Source organism: Camelus bactrianus, chromosome 1 (genome assembly GCF_048773025.1).
Source record: "Camelus bactrianus isolate YW-2024 breed Bactrian camel chromosome 1, ASM4877302v1, whole genome shotgun sequence".
Lineage (NCBI taxonomy): Eukaryota > Metazoa > Chordata > Mammalia > Artiodactyla > Camelidae > Camelus > Camelus bactrianus.
In genome coordinates, this window is record NC_133539.1 from 95,759,354 (window position 1) to 95,773,299 (window position 13,946).

At 34.1% G+C, this 13,946-nt stretch overlaps 1 long non-coding RNA gene across 2 annotated transcripts in view; it reads right to left on the reverse strand.

Annotated features, from left to right (window-relative positions):
* LOC123615986 (uncharacterized) overlaps window positions 1-13,946 on the reverse strand; it is a 167,320-nt gene that overhangs the window by 21,346 nt on the left and 132,028 nt on the right. Inside the window, exon 4 of one of the 2 annotated variants that reach the window (XR_006723850.2) lies at window positions 3,570-3,619. The exons of the other annotated variant lie outside the window; for it this stretch is intronic. This is a non-coding gene — a long non-coding RNA (uncharacterized LOC123615986). The remainder of the gene's footprint in view (window positions 1-3,569; window positions 3,620-13,946) is intronic. 2 annotated transcript variants of the gene reach the window in all.

The following is a 13,946-nucleotide window of genomic DNA, read 5'->3' on the forward strand; positions in this document are numbered from 1 at the left end:
AACAAAAGATAATGCAGATTGAGCCATTTGTATTTTTACAGCTATAATATAATTCTTCTTAGGACCAGTATGTAACTTTCTTTTTATGTTTATTTAGCTGTCTGCAACTTGGGGTCCTTTTGTTGTCTTTGAGTTGTCAGTTATTATAATACTGTTTTTTATTCTTTTCTGTGAAAGTTAAAAAAATTAAATGTCTAATGACTATAAAAGGAAATGACACTGTAAGAAAAGTATTGTTAAAATGAAGTGCTACATGTCAAGATTCTTAAAGCAGATTTACATTTGTTTCTAATTATACTCTACTAGCAAATTAAAAAATACAAAGAGAATCTAAAATTAGGATAAGTCTACAAATGAATCAAAATTGCTTTTAAAATGCTGTCGTTTTGTCAAATGATCAAAATATCTATTTTTCTTCTTAGGAAATGTCATCTGCTCTATACAGCCTTCCTGAGTGGTTGAAAACAAAACGGAATATTCTCTGTATTTTTTTTCACATCTCCCTCAGTCATATCTCTTCATTTTGTGTTTTATGATTTCTTGTATTCTCTCTTTTAACAATCAGTTTCTTATCCATCTAGGTGTATATCTGTGAGAATCCTTGAAGAATATAAAAACAGTATTATATTAGATTAAATATTGCTATTGCAGTAGGTAACCATCCTACTCTGCATCACCATTTTCATTAATGGTCCATAGGAGCAAAAATAAGACAAATATTCTTATTGATCAGAAATTACACTAACAATTGAATAGAAATATTCAAAGAAGAGCAAAGATGAAATAATACAATTTTTATTAATTTTTCCATTTCAGCACAAATTTGATTAAACTAATAAGCATGTTAAAGATAAAATCTGTTTTGTTTGATTATTTTCTATAGCTAATTAATAAATGCTGTGGAATTTAGAAAGAAGACAGTGAATGATAGATTAAAAATTGAGCTACATTCCTGACTTTTCAGGTAACCACGAACAACTCAACTCTTAGCTATCCTCAGGTGAATCATGAAGAAACAATAAGCCTCTAGAATTTTCTGAAGCTTAAAAGCAAACCCCCTCTAGCAGTTTTTAAAATGTTAAAAGACCATAAAATTGATATGCAAGGCTAAATATGCCTTACTTAGAGGCTAATGTAGCTGATGGCTTTAAGTTGAAGCCAAAGTTCATTTACCATTCTGAAAATCCTAGGGTCCTTCAGAATTATGCTATCTGGAACCAAAAGCCCAGATGACCACACATCTGTTTACAACATGGCTTACTGAATATTTCATGCCCACTGTTGAGACCTACTGTTCAGAAAAAGATTCCTTTCAAAATATGACTGCTCATTGACAATTCACCTGGTCACCCAAGAGCTCTGATGGAAATGTACAATGAGATTAATGTTTTCATACCTGCTAAAACAATACTCATTCTGTGGCCCATAGATAAAGGAGTAATTCCAACTTTCAAGTCTTATTATTTAATAAATACATTTTTAAGGCTATGTCCATAGATAGTGATTCCTCTGATGGATCTGGGCAAAGTCAATTGAAAACTTTCTGGAAAGGATTCACCATTCTAAATGCCATGAAGAACATTCATGGTTCACGGACGAGGTCAAAATATCAACATGAACAGGAGTTTGGAAGGAGTTGGTTCCAATTCTCATGGATGACTTTGAGGGGTTCAAGACTTCAGTGAAGGGAGTAACTGCAGATGTGGTGGAAATAGCAAGAGAACTAGAATTAGAAGTGGTGTCTGAAGATATGACCACATTGTTCTAATCTCAAAATCAAACTCTAAGGGATGAGGAGTATAAGAATCCTTCTTATGGATGAACAAAGAAAATGATTTATTGATATAGAATCTACTCCGGTGAAGATGCTGTGAAGAGTGTAGAAATGACAACAAAGGATTTAGAGTATTTCGTAAACTTAATTGATAAAGCAGCAGCAGGGTTAAAGAGGACTGATTCCAATTTTGAAAGAAGGTCAATGGGTAAAATGCTATCAAACAGCACTGCATGCTACAAAGAAAACTTTCATGAAAGGAAGAGTCAATCAACACAGCAAACTTTATTTCTGTTTTCTTTTAAGAAATTGCCACAGCCACCCCAAACTTCAGGAGCCACCACCCTGATCAGTCAGCAGCAATCGACATCAAGCTAAGGCCAACAAAATAATTGTGACTCATAGAGGGCTCAGGTGATGGTTAGCATTTTTTTTTTTTAGCAATAAAGTACTTTTTAATTAAGGTATATACATTGTTTTTTTAGACATACTGTATTGAACACTTAATAGACTACAGTGTAGTGTAAATGTAAATTTACAGGCACTGGGAAAACAAAAAATTCATGTAACTTGCTTTTTTTTGTGATAATTGCTTTATTGTGGTGGTCCAGAACCAAATCCTCAAGATCTCCAAGGTATGCTTATATAAATAATCTATTTTTAGACAGGCTAATTATATCAGTCCAAATAAAAAGAGAATTCCTTCATATTTGGACTTGTCCATTGGCAAATAAATGTAAGAAGCTGGCCAAAATGTAATTTAATTCCTTTGGGATTGCTATTTAAGGAAAACAAAACAAAAATGTTCAATTTAACAAATTCTCTTATATACTACCCTCCAAGCACTTAAAAAATATTATCCTGTAGGGATGAATTCATGTCTCTCTCCCCAACTTCTTCCCTGTTGATCAGAGTCAAAGCAACTAAGTAGCATATTTTTTTATAGAAATTTGACATTGTTTCTAAAATGTTACATAAGAAAATGTTCACTAGTTTATTAAGAAAAACTTTAAATTGGCACAATGTAGTCCACATAAAAAGTCAGGACTAGAGGGAAAACCAAAGGTCAAAAAATTGGTTCCAAATATTTTCCATCTCTGATGGAATAGCTTGTATCACACAAATCCTCTATTTAGAATCTATTGTAAAATCTCAGTTTTTTTTTTTTTAGCTTATTTAGGCATTACAGATCAATTGAGGCAGCAAGGATTGGAGATCCAAAAGAGAAGGGAAACACACTGAGAGAAGCTATGCTTGTTTAGCTTCTTTTCCACTGAAGAATTTGATATTATTTACCTTTTCATAGCATGGGTCACAGAGTTTAAGCAGAAAGTGTCTGGTCAGAATTTTTGCCATGCTCTTGGGATGAGGAGTTAAAACCATAATGACTACTAAGGTAGGCCAGACCCAAAGGACCATGATCTCAAGAAAATGGATTTGTAGAGAGGTGAGGCCAACATTCTTGTCTGTGAGGTGTTTGTCAACATGAAATTGCCAGAGTGTAAGAGACTGAGAAACTAAGAAGAAAGCAAGCAAAAAGGCTAAGAAAAACTTTTTAGCAGTCTCACAGCACTGGAGGAACACAAATTGGAAATCAGAGTCTGCTGAGGAGGAGAGGCAACGGTAACTCCACAAATTTTTAGGAATATGGGCAAACTGAAAATATTTCAGCTCTCACCAAGTTTGAAATCTGTTCTCAGAATGTATCTATCCCTGATTAAATCAAAAGAATCTGCCCCAGCTCTAACTACTGGCTAGAATGAATCAATGGACAATGTCATCCAGAGTTTCTTACCTTGCAGTCATACAAAGCTCAACATTCAATTAAACACAACAACACCAGGCCTGAAAGAGAACAGAACCAAACAATAAAAAAAAAAAAAAAAGAAAGAGAGAGAGAGAGAAATAGGTGCTAGAAAGAGACCCACAGATAATCTAGTTATTGAAATAATAAAACAGACTTAAAATAACTGTAACTCATATGTTCAGTAAAATAGATGGCAAGATGTAGAATTTCAGAAAGTATGGAAATATATACAAAACAATTAACTAGAAGTCTTAGAACTGAAGGATACAACAGCTGAAATTCAGCACTCAGTGATTAAATTATCAGCAGATTAGATACAAGAAAAGAGAAGTGTAGGTCAGTATAAAATAACCAGACTGAAACACAAGGAGAAAAGAAGGATGGAAAATACAGAAAGGGATTAGGAGACATAAGGAATATCAGACAAGATGTACCATGTGTAGAAGAGAAACAGAAGAGAGGGAGAATGGGACTGAAGCAGTAGTTGAATAGACACTGACAAAACATTTTCTAAAGCTGAAGAAAGATACCAAGACATGGTTTTACAAAGCACTACTACTCCCTAAAATGACAAATACCAGAAATATCACATCTAGGCACATTGTAGTAAAATTGATGAAAAAATTAAAAGAATAAAAACCCCAAAAGTAGCTGGAGTAAAGAAAAAAAACACATTATTTGAGTTTTCAGATTAGCAGTAAAAAAACTCATTTTTTCATTTTCTTACATTCTTACAGTAATGTATTTTTCTCATTTAATTCATCCTATGATCCCTTAACCTAGGAAAGTGTGAAAAATGCAACATCAAATACATAGGTCACAGACATAGAAAACAAATTTATGGTTACCAAGGGGGAACGGGGCTGGGAAGGGATAAATTGGGAGCTCAAGATATACAGATACTTTATATAAAATGTATATAAAATAGATAAACAACAAGTTTCTTCTGTATAGCCCAGGGAACTATAGTCAAGATCTTGTAGTAACCTATAATGAAAAAGAATACGAAAACAAATATATGTATGTATGTGTATGACTAAAACATTATGCTGTGCATCAGAAATTGATACAACATTGTAAGCTGACTACACTTCAATAAAAAATAAGAATTATATGTAAGAAAAAAATCAAATGCATAGGGCTCTGCAATTTGAATGACAGAGAATCACGTTTCTTATAAAATCAGCTGAGGGCATTTAATTCATTTCCCCTTTTCTAGTACAAATTATTTTCCCATTTACAATTTTCCTTGGAAACTAGGAGGTGATTCTTGTTTCTTGACTGACTGGAAATTTTAATATTTGGGACCAACCCTCCAACTTGATTTGTCATTTTCTCATGGGGTCTTCAGACTTTCTTGCAAATATATCCCCCACTGACCCACTCAATGTATAAACCATGATGTTTTCAAATTTAGTTCTCAGTGACTATAAAACTTGAATCCACGTTTTCAGGTCATAGCTCCATTATAAAACATTTATAAGAATGTAGGAAATAATTATTTTACATCTGGGAAGACAGAGCTATAATTATCTTTTTAAGTGGGAACATGATTAAAGAATAATATAGTGGCCCATCTTCTTGGTCTCTATTTAAACCCAATTTGAAAGAAAATAACAAAGAAAAATGTTCATGTCCTTTGGATTTATATTTTGCTCACTTTTTTTCCCATTGGGACAGACTATTATCTAAATAAGAAGGAATAAGATAACTACAGTGATCAATTTTAGGAACAGTGGAAGCGTAAACAAAAAGGCAACAGAGGAAATAATTTGGGAAATTATGCAGGAAAAATTATAAAAGAGCAGAAGAGGTAGAGAGGATAGTTATCCAAATAATATACAAAGTAAAGCTTTAGATTCAGGTGTTCAATTTAACAAATATTTTTAGCCTCTATTATGGGCCTCCCTGTATCTTAGGCTCTAAAGAAAATGGAAAAGACCTCTGCTTTCAAGGAATTTATATTCTAGTTTTTATATATTAGTTAAGATTAAGTTGTCTGCATTTATAAAAACACTTAAAAAGATTTAAAAAATCACATTTTCCCCTCTAACATAAAAAAAATAAAAAAACTCAATATAACCTAGTGCTGGTATGGTGATTCCAGAATCACTATGTTCTTTATCTATATTTTTTCTCTACTATCACATAGTATATAGCTTCCATCCTCAAAGCAATTCACTGTTCAAACAGCTGCTGGGGCACTAGCTTCCCCATCCATTACCAGACAGCAAGAAAGGGGAAGAGGAAAACAGCAAAAGGTAGCTATCACTCCGTTAAGGTATCTTTCCAGGAGTCTCTTCCCAAAACTTCCACTTTAACTCATTGGTCAGGACTTAGTCATATTGAAGCCTGTAGCTGAAAGGAAGATTGGGAAATAAGACATTCTTATCAGACATATCACTGCTCCAAATAACATTGGCTTGTTTGTTCCCAAAGCAGAAGGGAAGAATGGATAGCATGCAGGGATCCAGTTGGCTCTGCCACGGATAGAAACATGTGAATGTGGTTATTTTAACAAAATATTACTCAGTATCATATGCCAGCAAAATTATAATTAGCCCAGTGTGATCTCTTTATTATTTTATAATTATTTGCTTCTTATGGTCTTCAAACCATGGATATATTTGTAATGATGAGAAAAAAATAAAGACTCAGGTTGGCTGAGAAAATCTGTCTTCTCCTAGCTGGCCCTTTCTGTCATTTTCATTTAAACCAGTTTTATTTTGTTCCATTTCCTAAGAAGAGTATACTTACTTGTATAGAACAGGGAAAATTATTTAAACCCCGAATTTCACTCATTTGCAGAACTACTTGCAGATGTTGCCTTTGAACATTCAAGAGACTAATGAGAGCTGGACAGCAATCTCATGGGATTATTCACAAATAAAATAATAAATTTATGTCCCTAATAGCCTAAGATCCAGAGAGTTGGCATGAGACACTGCCAACTCAATCTTTTCAGTTATTCATATTAAGGACATACGCAAATAAGCTCCAAAAGCACCTTAAAGATTCAATTCTATTACAATTCTTTCCTGTGTCTAATTGCTGGTCGCAGAAGAACTGAGATTCTATCACATCCTAGTTTTATAAAGCTAAACTCTGTTAGAGTATTAATAAGGAGTATATTGATTGCTTTCCAGCTCCTAATTCCCTCCCTCACACTATTAGAAAATAAATGAATCGTTAACTCCTTCTCTAAATTAGTCATTCAGTTCCCTGAGTACACGAGTTTTAGAATTTGCAACATGCTTTCCCATGTTATAAATCACTTTATTTTCACAACCATCTTATAAAATAAACAGTTTGCAGTTATTATTCCTCTTTTATAGGTATTTGAGGCTCTTAGGGGTAAAGTAAATTGCTCCAGTCACTTGGCCTATAAATAACAAAATTTGGACTATGATTTAAAAAAAATTTTTACTGTAATCATTGTCATCATTGCTCCTTTTATCTACCCATAAAGGATGAAGTCTTTTTCAGTAAACTATTTTCCTCTGTTGCTGTTAGCAATATGATGGGAAAAGAAAATTCTTCTGTGCTGCTTCTGATTTCCCCTCTTTAAATCACATTCATGCACTCTCACATTGCTCCCTTTTCTTCCCCTCCAGATCAATTTGTTTTATAGCTTCTCTTAATTAATGCTCCATCTTCACCAACATTGGTATAAAGGACAGGAATGAAATATCAAAACCTGCTTTATAATTGTAGATTCACTCTTGCTGTGAGGTTCAATGAAAGGAATAAAATTTCAATTAAGCAATTACCTAAGAGTGCCACTGAAAGCCTCAGGAGATCAACGGTTCCTTTCCATGGCTTTTGCAGCTCTCATTGACCATATGTTGAATTTCCATTTTTCATGGCTTCCTCTTAGGTGGAAATCTCCACATATTGACATGTGTGTAATGGAAGGGCACCACGTGAAGCCCAGTTTTGTATTTATCCAAGCCCACTGGCTTCAAGGTCTGTGACAAGAGTACAATAGGTACCAGCAAGACGCCCCACATTTTCGATGCCCTGTCAAAGCCTGGCTGTTCCTGGTCCTGTGATGATATGGAAATAGCTCCTTTCTCATTGTACAGGCCAAGCTCACATGCGGATTAGCCCTTTGAACACCAAGTCCATTTCTTTGCTTTCATTGTTAATACTTGTAAACCAGACCCTGCCTAGATAGCAGACACTACTCTTTCCAACTGAGTTGACTGAGTTAGGAGAGCCTAAGAGAGAAGAGACATCAAAGCTCGTCAGAGTCAGGTCCCTTCCATGATATCAATTAAGCCAAATTTGATTATCTTCCTGTCTTTTAACTCACAGACCAGTTTCCAGAAAGTTGTGAGCACAAACTATCACTCTATGGACACTCAAAGCACTTGGAATCAATCACCACATGTCCATCCACTGAAATTAATTTGGAGCAACAATATGATCTACGGATATTTCTTAACTCAGGTTTTTTCTTTTTAGTGCCTTTGCCGCACAATTATAAAGGATAAATTTTTAAAAAATTAACACTTCTAAAGGTAAACATAATGCTATAATACTAATGTAATATACTAATAATAATACATTATATTTGCATTGTGATTTAAATGTGTTTACATATTGTAACTATGCTTTATGTATGAATTTTCTATGTATCCTATGATATTTGAGTAAAGATACAGAAAGTTTTGTCAAAAAGCTGTAGTTTTTTCATATACTTTTTTCTTTCTTTGCATTGCTGAATTTTACGTTTGAAAAACAAAAACATGGAAGCAGCACTGATCTTTTGTATTATTCTTTTATAAGAGGAGACCCAGGATTCTGGAGCAGGTGTACTCAGGAGAAATTTATGTTTAAACATTAATATAAGTGGAAATATATTGCAGAACTTAAAAAAAGTTATAAAGAGGATTGCCAAAAGGCCTTGATTTTAAAGAAACTTGAAAAATAAAAAGAAATATTAATTGAATCTTCTCCAATCCCTGCCTGAGTACCTGATCCTGGAGAAGTAAACACAGACCACATTCTTCTTTGCAAACGGAATTTTGATGGCTCCCTGTTACACCAAGCCCACAATCATCACTGCTGGACTCCAAGCCCTAATAGTCTGACCCACACCTTGCTTAACTTCTTCATTTCTGCTCTCTCACCTGAAGCTCCAATCACAACATTCTACTGAAATTTCTTGAATAGTTTTAAGCATCTGTACCATTTTTCATAAATTCTCTCCATCTGTCTACAGTGATCTTCCCCTTTTGTGGGTTTAATTGCATTCTCCAGAAAAAAAGATATTTTTAAGTTGTAACCCCCAGTATCTCAGAATGTGACCATATTTTGAAATAAGGTCAATGCACATATACTTAATTAAGATGAGGTCATACTGGAGTAGAGTGGGCCACTAATCCAATATGACTGGTGTGCTTACTTACAAGAAGACTGCCATATGAAGACACAAACACACAGGGAGAATGCCATGTGAAGGCTGAAGTGATGTATCTGCAAGGGCCGTTGGCCATCACCAGAAGCTAGGAGATCGGCATGGACCCAATGTGTGGTATTTTGTTACAGGAGCCCTAGGAAATTCATACGCTATCTCAAACTGTTAACATCTACCTGTTCTCTGGATGGAGCACAGTTTAAGTGTAATCACTATTTTCCTTGACTCCTCCCTAAAGGAATATAATTATCAACATGTTATTTTATTTTCCTGAAAACAGTATTTAATATGAAGAGCCTGATGGTTTCAGGAAATTAAAAAGTGAAAATATAAATTTATAATCTTATTTTTACCCTTGGGAATATAATAGGTTAGTGAATTAAAGACACAGAATTCTGTGTTCAATCCATTTTGAACTTCTTTCTCTTCATTCTAAATCTTTGTACATACTAGACCCTCTAATGGAATTTTTTTATTCTTCTGCCCTGATGACATCTACTCTGAAAAACCATTTTTAAATTCCAAGGACAGGCTAGAAGCCTGGTCTATACGATCAAATAACAGGCTTAGTAAAGCTAAGTTTATCCTACCAGTAAGTTCCATTGGGACCCTTGGGCTATAGTGGGAATGTATGAACTGAGAAGTGGCCATTGAATGGGCTAACATATTTAAGAATAATGCTTTAAGAATTTAAGTGTGGTTGCTTTGGCCAAGAAGCAGAATTTTACTAAAATTCAACTTTGCCTTTATTTTATTTAAAAATCTAGCAACAGACAAAATGGCATTGGCACATATATTTAGATTTGGACCTGGACCACCATGAAGGTACAATTGGTGATGTTCCTTATATATACAAGTGCATAAATATTTCATTCCAATGACTAACGGTCTGTACAACATTCCTATTGTTTATTCTGTAACACTGAAGTTTTTCCTATTGCCTTATTGGCTAAAGGATGGCAAGATAATGCTAATGGTGCTAAAGACAATAATGTCATGAGCTTGTAAAGAACATCACAAAGCACTCTTGAGCCTATTCAATTTACCCTGCATAATTCAGACTTTCTCTATTTTGCCAAAAAGTGCTTTTCATGCATTTTAATCTCAGCATATCATTAGACTAGAGTACAATGCACCAGGATTAGCATGCTCATAAGGAAATCTTACACGTAACTTTCTGTAGTGAAAGCTTATTTGTCTTAGCCAACTTAAACAAGTTTCCTGAAGTCTGTGTCATGTGTTAGTAGGAAGTAAACAAAGCACTTGCAATAAAGGCTAAAGAAATGCTGATGTTACCATGTATCACCTTGGCTGATATTTTGGAGATGTAAAAAAGATTTTTAAAAGATTTCCGAACCACTTGTTTTGGCCAATATATAGGACGGTCTCATCTTTAGCATTCTCTAAAGTCAAGTAATTATAATTCACATTTTCCATCCTGTAATTAGTAGAGCAACTATCCAACTACATTAGGGTTTCATGGGTTCCTTTTCCTACCTAATGAATTCAAAGACATCAAAATTCAGTGGGGAAAAAAAAAAACAGCAAAGAAGTCAAGGAAAAATTTCCAGTAATTCATCAGAGTCATTTACAATGCAATTATACACAGATACAGTCATTAAAAAATGAAACTGAAAAATGTTCAACTCCTGGTAAATTTGTAGAGAAATATGTCAAATACTCCATGAGTGTAAGCCTTACAATACAAGTTCTTAAATCATCTTTGTTTAGACAAACTTATTCTGTAGCAGCTCATGTTTTCTCCAAGGGAAGACATTAAAAACTATTTAAGGAACAACTTGGGATAACAATGTTTAACAGTGTTAATGCTACTCAGCTTGTAAGTTCTAACTGATAAAAAAACAGAACAAGCAAAAATTGATCCATAATTTTTCTAACATCAAATCATGATGAAGGCAGTTATTGACACACATTTTCATACTGTCTTAATTTTTCTATTTACAAAAGTAAGAAAAAGTTAAAATTCAAACGTTACGGAAATTAATAAAATAAAGAAAAGTCCTCCATAATCCCACCCCTTTAGTTACTGGCTATACAGTCCTTCAGCTTTTTTACTGTACATATGCTAATACTGCTACTGACCTATTTTTACAGAAAAATGTCACACAATGCATACTACTCTGAAATTTGACTTTTTTTTTTCATTTAGCAATATATTTTGAACCTTTTTTCATGATGGTAATTTAGCTGTATCTCTATTTTTAATGGCTTCATGTTACTCCATTAAAATGCGCCCATCAGAGATTTTTCCCTATTGCTGGAAATTTCAACTCTTAGCTCTCAAAACAAAGCAGAAGTGAATATTTTTATAGATATGTATTATTATACTTTGGCACTTATTTCTGTAGGATAAATATCTAGAAATGAAAAATGCTATGTCAAGGATATGATCATTTTAGAGTTAATAAATATTTCTAAAATATTCTCGACTTAGTATCACACTGAATATAACCAAAGTATTAGATACCTCCCTTCTCTGTTCCTTAGGAGTTTTTACTTTAATTGTATAAATTGATGTGGAACTGGATAATATTAAGCCTTCCTATGGAAAGACATGATATTTCTCACCATTTATTCAGGTTGTCTTTTACGTTTTTAGGGCAAGTTTTATGTATATAAATATAGTACATAAATTTGCATAATCCTATATAATTCATACTCAGAGACTATTGTCATTAATTGCTAAGCTCTCATGTTTTGATTTATATTTTATGCTGAAAGCTTTATCTGTATAATATTTTGCTTATCAAATGAATTATTTTTGAATATTAATATATTAATATTTATGTAGGCAACCTAGAAATCTTCCACAATTTGTGTTCTAAGCGCAAAATATAATGTTTGACTCATATTAGGTGTTTAATAAATTCTTATTGAATAGATTAATGAAAATTATTTACCTTTATTTATGAATAGAACAAAGAGACACTAAGTGTCTTAAGGGGTGAAGTCAAGTTTCTCATTGGTCTATCACAGTTGCTGTTCTATCACACTGCATTTATTTATGTGAAATACATCTCAAGGAAATTATGCCATAGATTTTAGTTTTTGGTAGTGGACAGAGAGACATCTAGCCCATTGAAGGGCTATGCCTTTGGCTGCTACCTCTTTTCTTTCTAATTCCCCTCTCACTCCAAATGTATTCAGGTATTCTGCCTGAATATTCTGCCACTACTAAACAAGCTGAAAATGTAAGTTGTGCAAAGATTTGTTTAAAAAGCTAAACATTTCAGTGAAAGACTTTCCTGAAATAAGAAACTAACTACAATTTTTGTGAACCACCAATCAAGATCTGAAAATATTCATGCTGCAATTTGAAAGTGAAGCAGGAGGAAAATCAGACTCACTCTGCCACTGCATAAATCACCCACACGGGAATGCGGGAAGCACTCAGAGAACGGAAAATGGGGAATTCGTGACTCTTCCTGACTAGCAGTTCAGTCTAGAGTGAACAGCCGTCATGATTTCCCAATAACAGCCTCTCACGAACTCAAGATAAATTTCAATTCAAAAATAATGCTTTTATTGTGTTCAGAATGGTTTGTTTTGTGTAAGACACAGTATTAAACTGATAAAATTTGTCACTGAGAACAACATTTTATGCAGATAGGTCTTGGTTAGTAGGATCTTTCTATTGGAATTGGACATGGAACTATAATGTAGAACTCATAACTGATTCTAAGGGGTGGAAGAAAGTATTGAGCTAAGTCCTCTGGCAGGAAAATAAACCTGCTAACTGAAGAAAACAAATACACAGGTGCTCCTAGATGTATCTCAACCCCTTAACCTTTTCTTTCCTGTCATGTATGTTAGAGTATGGAAGAAGGTGGAAAGGTAAACTAAGAATCAGTTAGTTTAGACATAATCTGTGATAATCAGTGGGCTCCCTAGGATTGAGATAGAAGCTGCTGCAAGATATGCAATCTGGGAAGACAATGTTCTGCTACAGCAGTTCTCAACTGAGAGTTGCTCCTCCCCTGGGTTCCTAAATATCCTACAATGCATAGGACAGCCCCCTACAACAGATAATTATCCAGCCCCAAAGTATTATGAAACTCTGTGCTGGATGACTGGACAAATTACCAGGTGCATCTTTGTAATCTCACTTGTTATTTAGGATGAGACAGATTTGTGGAGCAAATGAAAGCACACATTTTGCTTGTATTGTTTGATTTCTGAGGGGGAGGTAATTAGGTTTCTTCATTGATTTCCACTTGGAGGAGGTACTGGGGATTGAACCTGGGACCTCTTGGGTGCTGAGCATGCGCTCTACCACTTGAGCTATGACATTCCCCCATGACTTATTAAGGATAAGAAGTTTAAGAAGATAAAAATGATTTGAGATAAATATTAAATTGCACTTAAAATTATGCCTTTAAATTGCTTTAAATAACATTTGCAACAAATGGTAGATTCATGTTGACTAATGTTGTTTAAGTAACTAAATATGTTTTTATGAATGTAGGGTAATTCAGCTTTATTAATTTGCAGAGTTTTGAGTAGAATTTAGCATCTGGGTCTCACATACATTAAGTGTGTCTTCATTCAGACCTTGTGGATAATGTGCTACTGGACAATTCATGGCAAATTTCCAGAATGGCAGTTTTTGCAATCCAGAATAGATACATAAATTCCTTTGGAAACTTACACTAAACAGACTGGGTCCTGACGTCTCAATTTCCCAGAAACATTCTGTAGAACACGATATCAGCTGATTCTTTATTAGATGTTATGGCTCCAGCTTTGGCATTGTAGGTGAAAGAAAAATGGCTCCCCTGAACCGGCTACTTGGATCAGAAATGGGGGCATGTGCCAGAGACATAGTATGATCAAAACATCAAGGTGAAAGTTTACATGACAGACTCAGTGGTGGTAGCCTTCTGTTTCTGTCTTGATGAAAAGTCTGTGATTTTTATTTTATT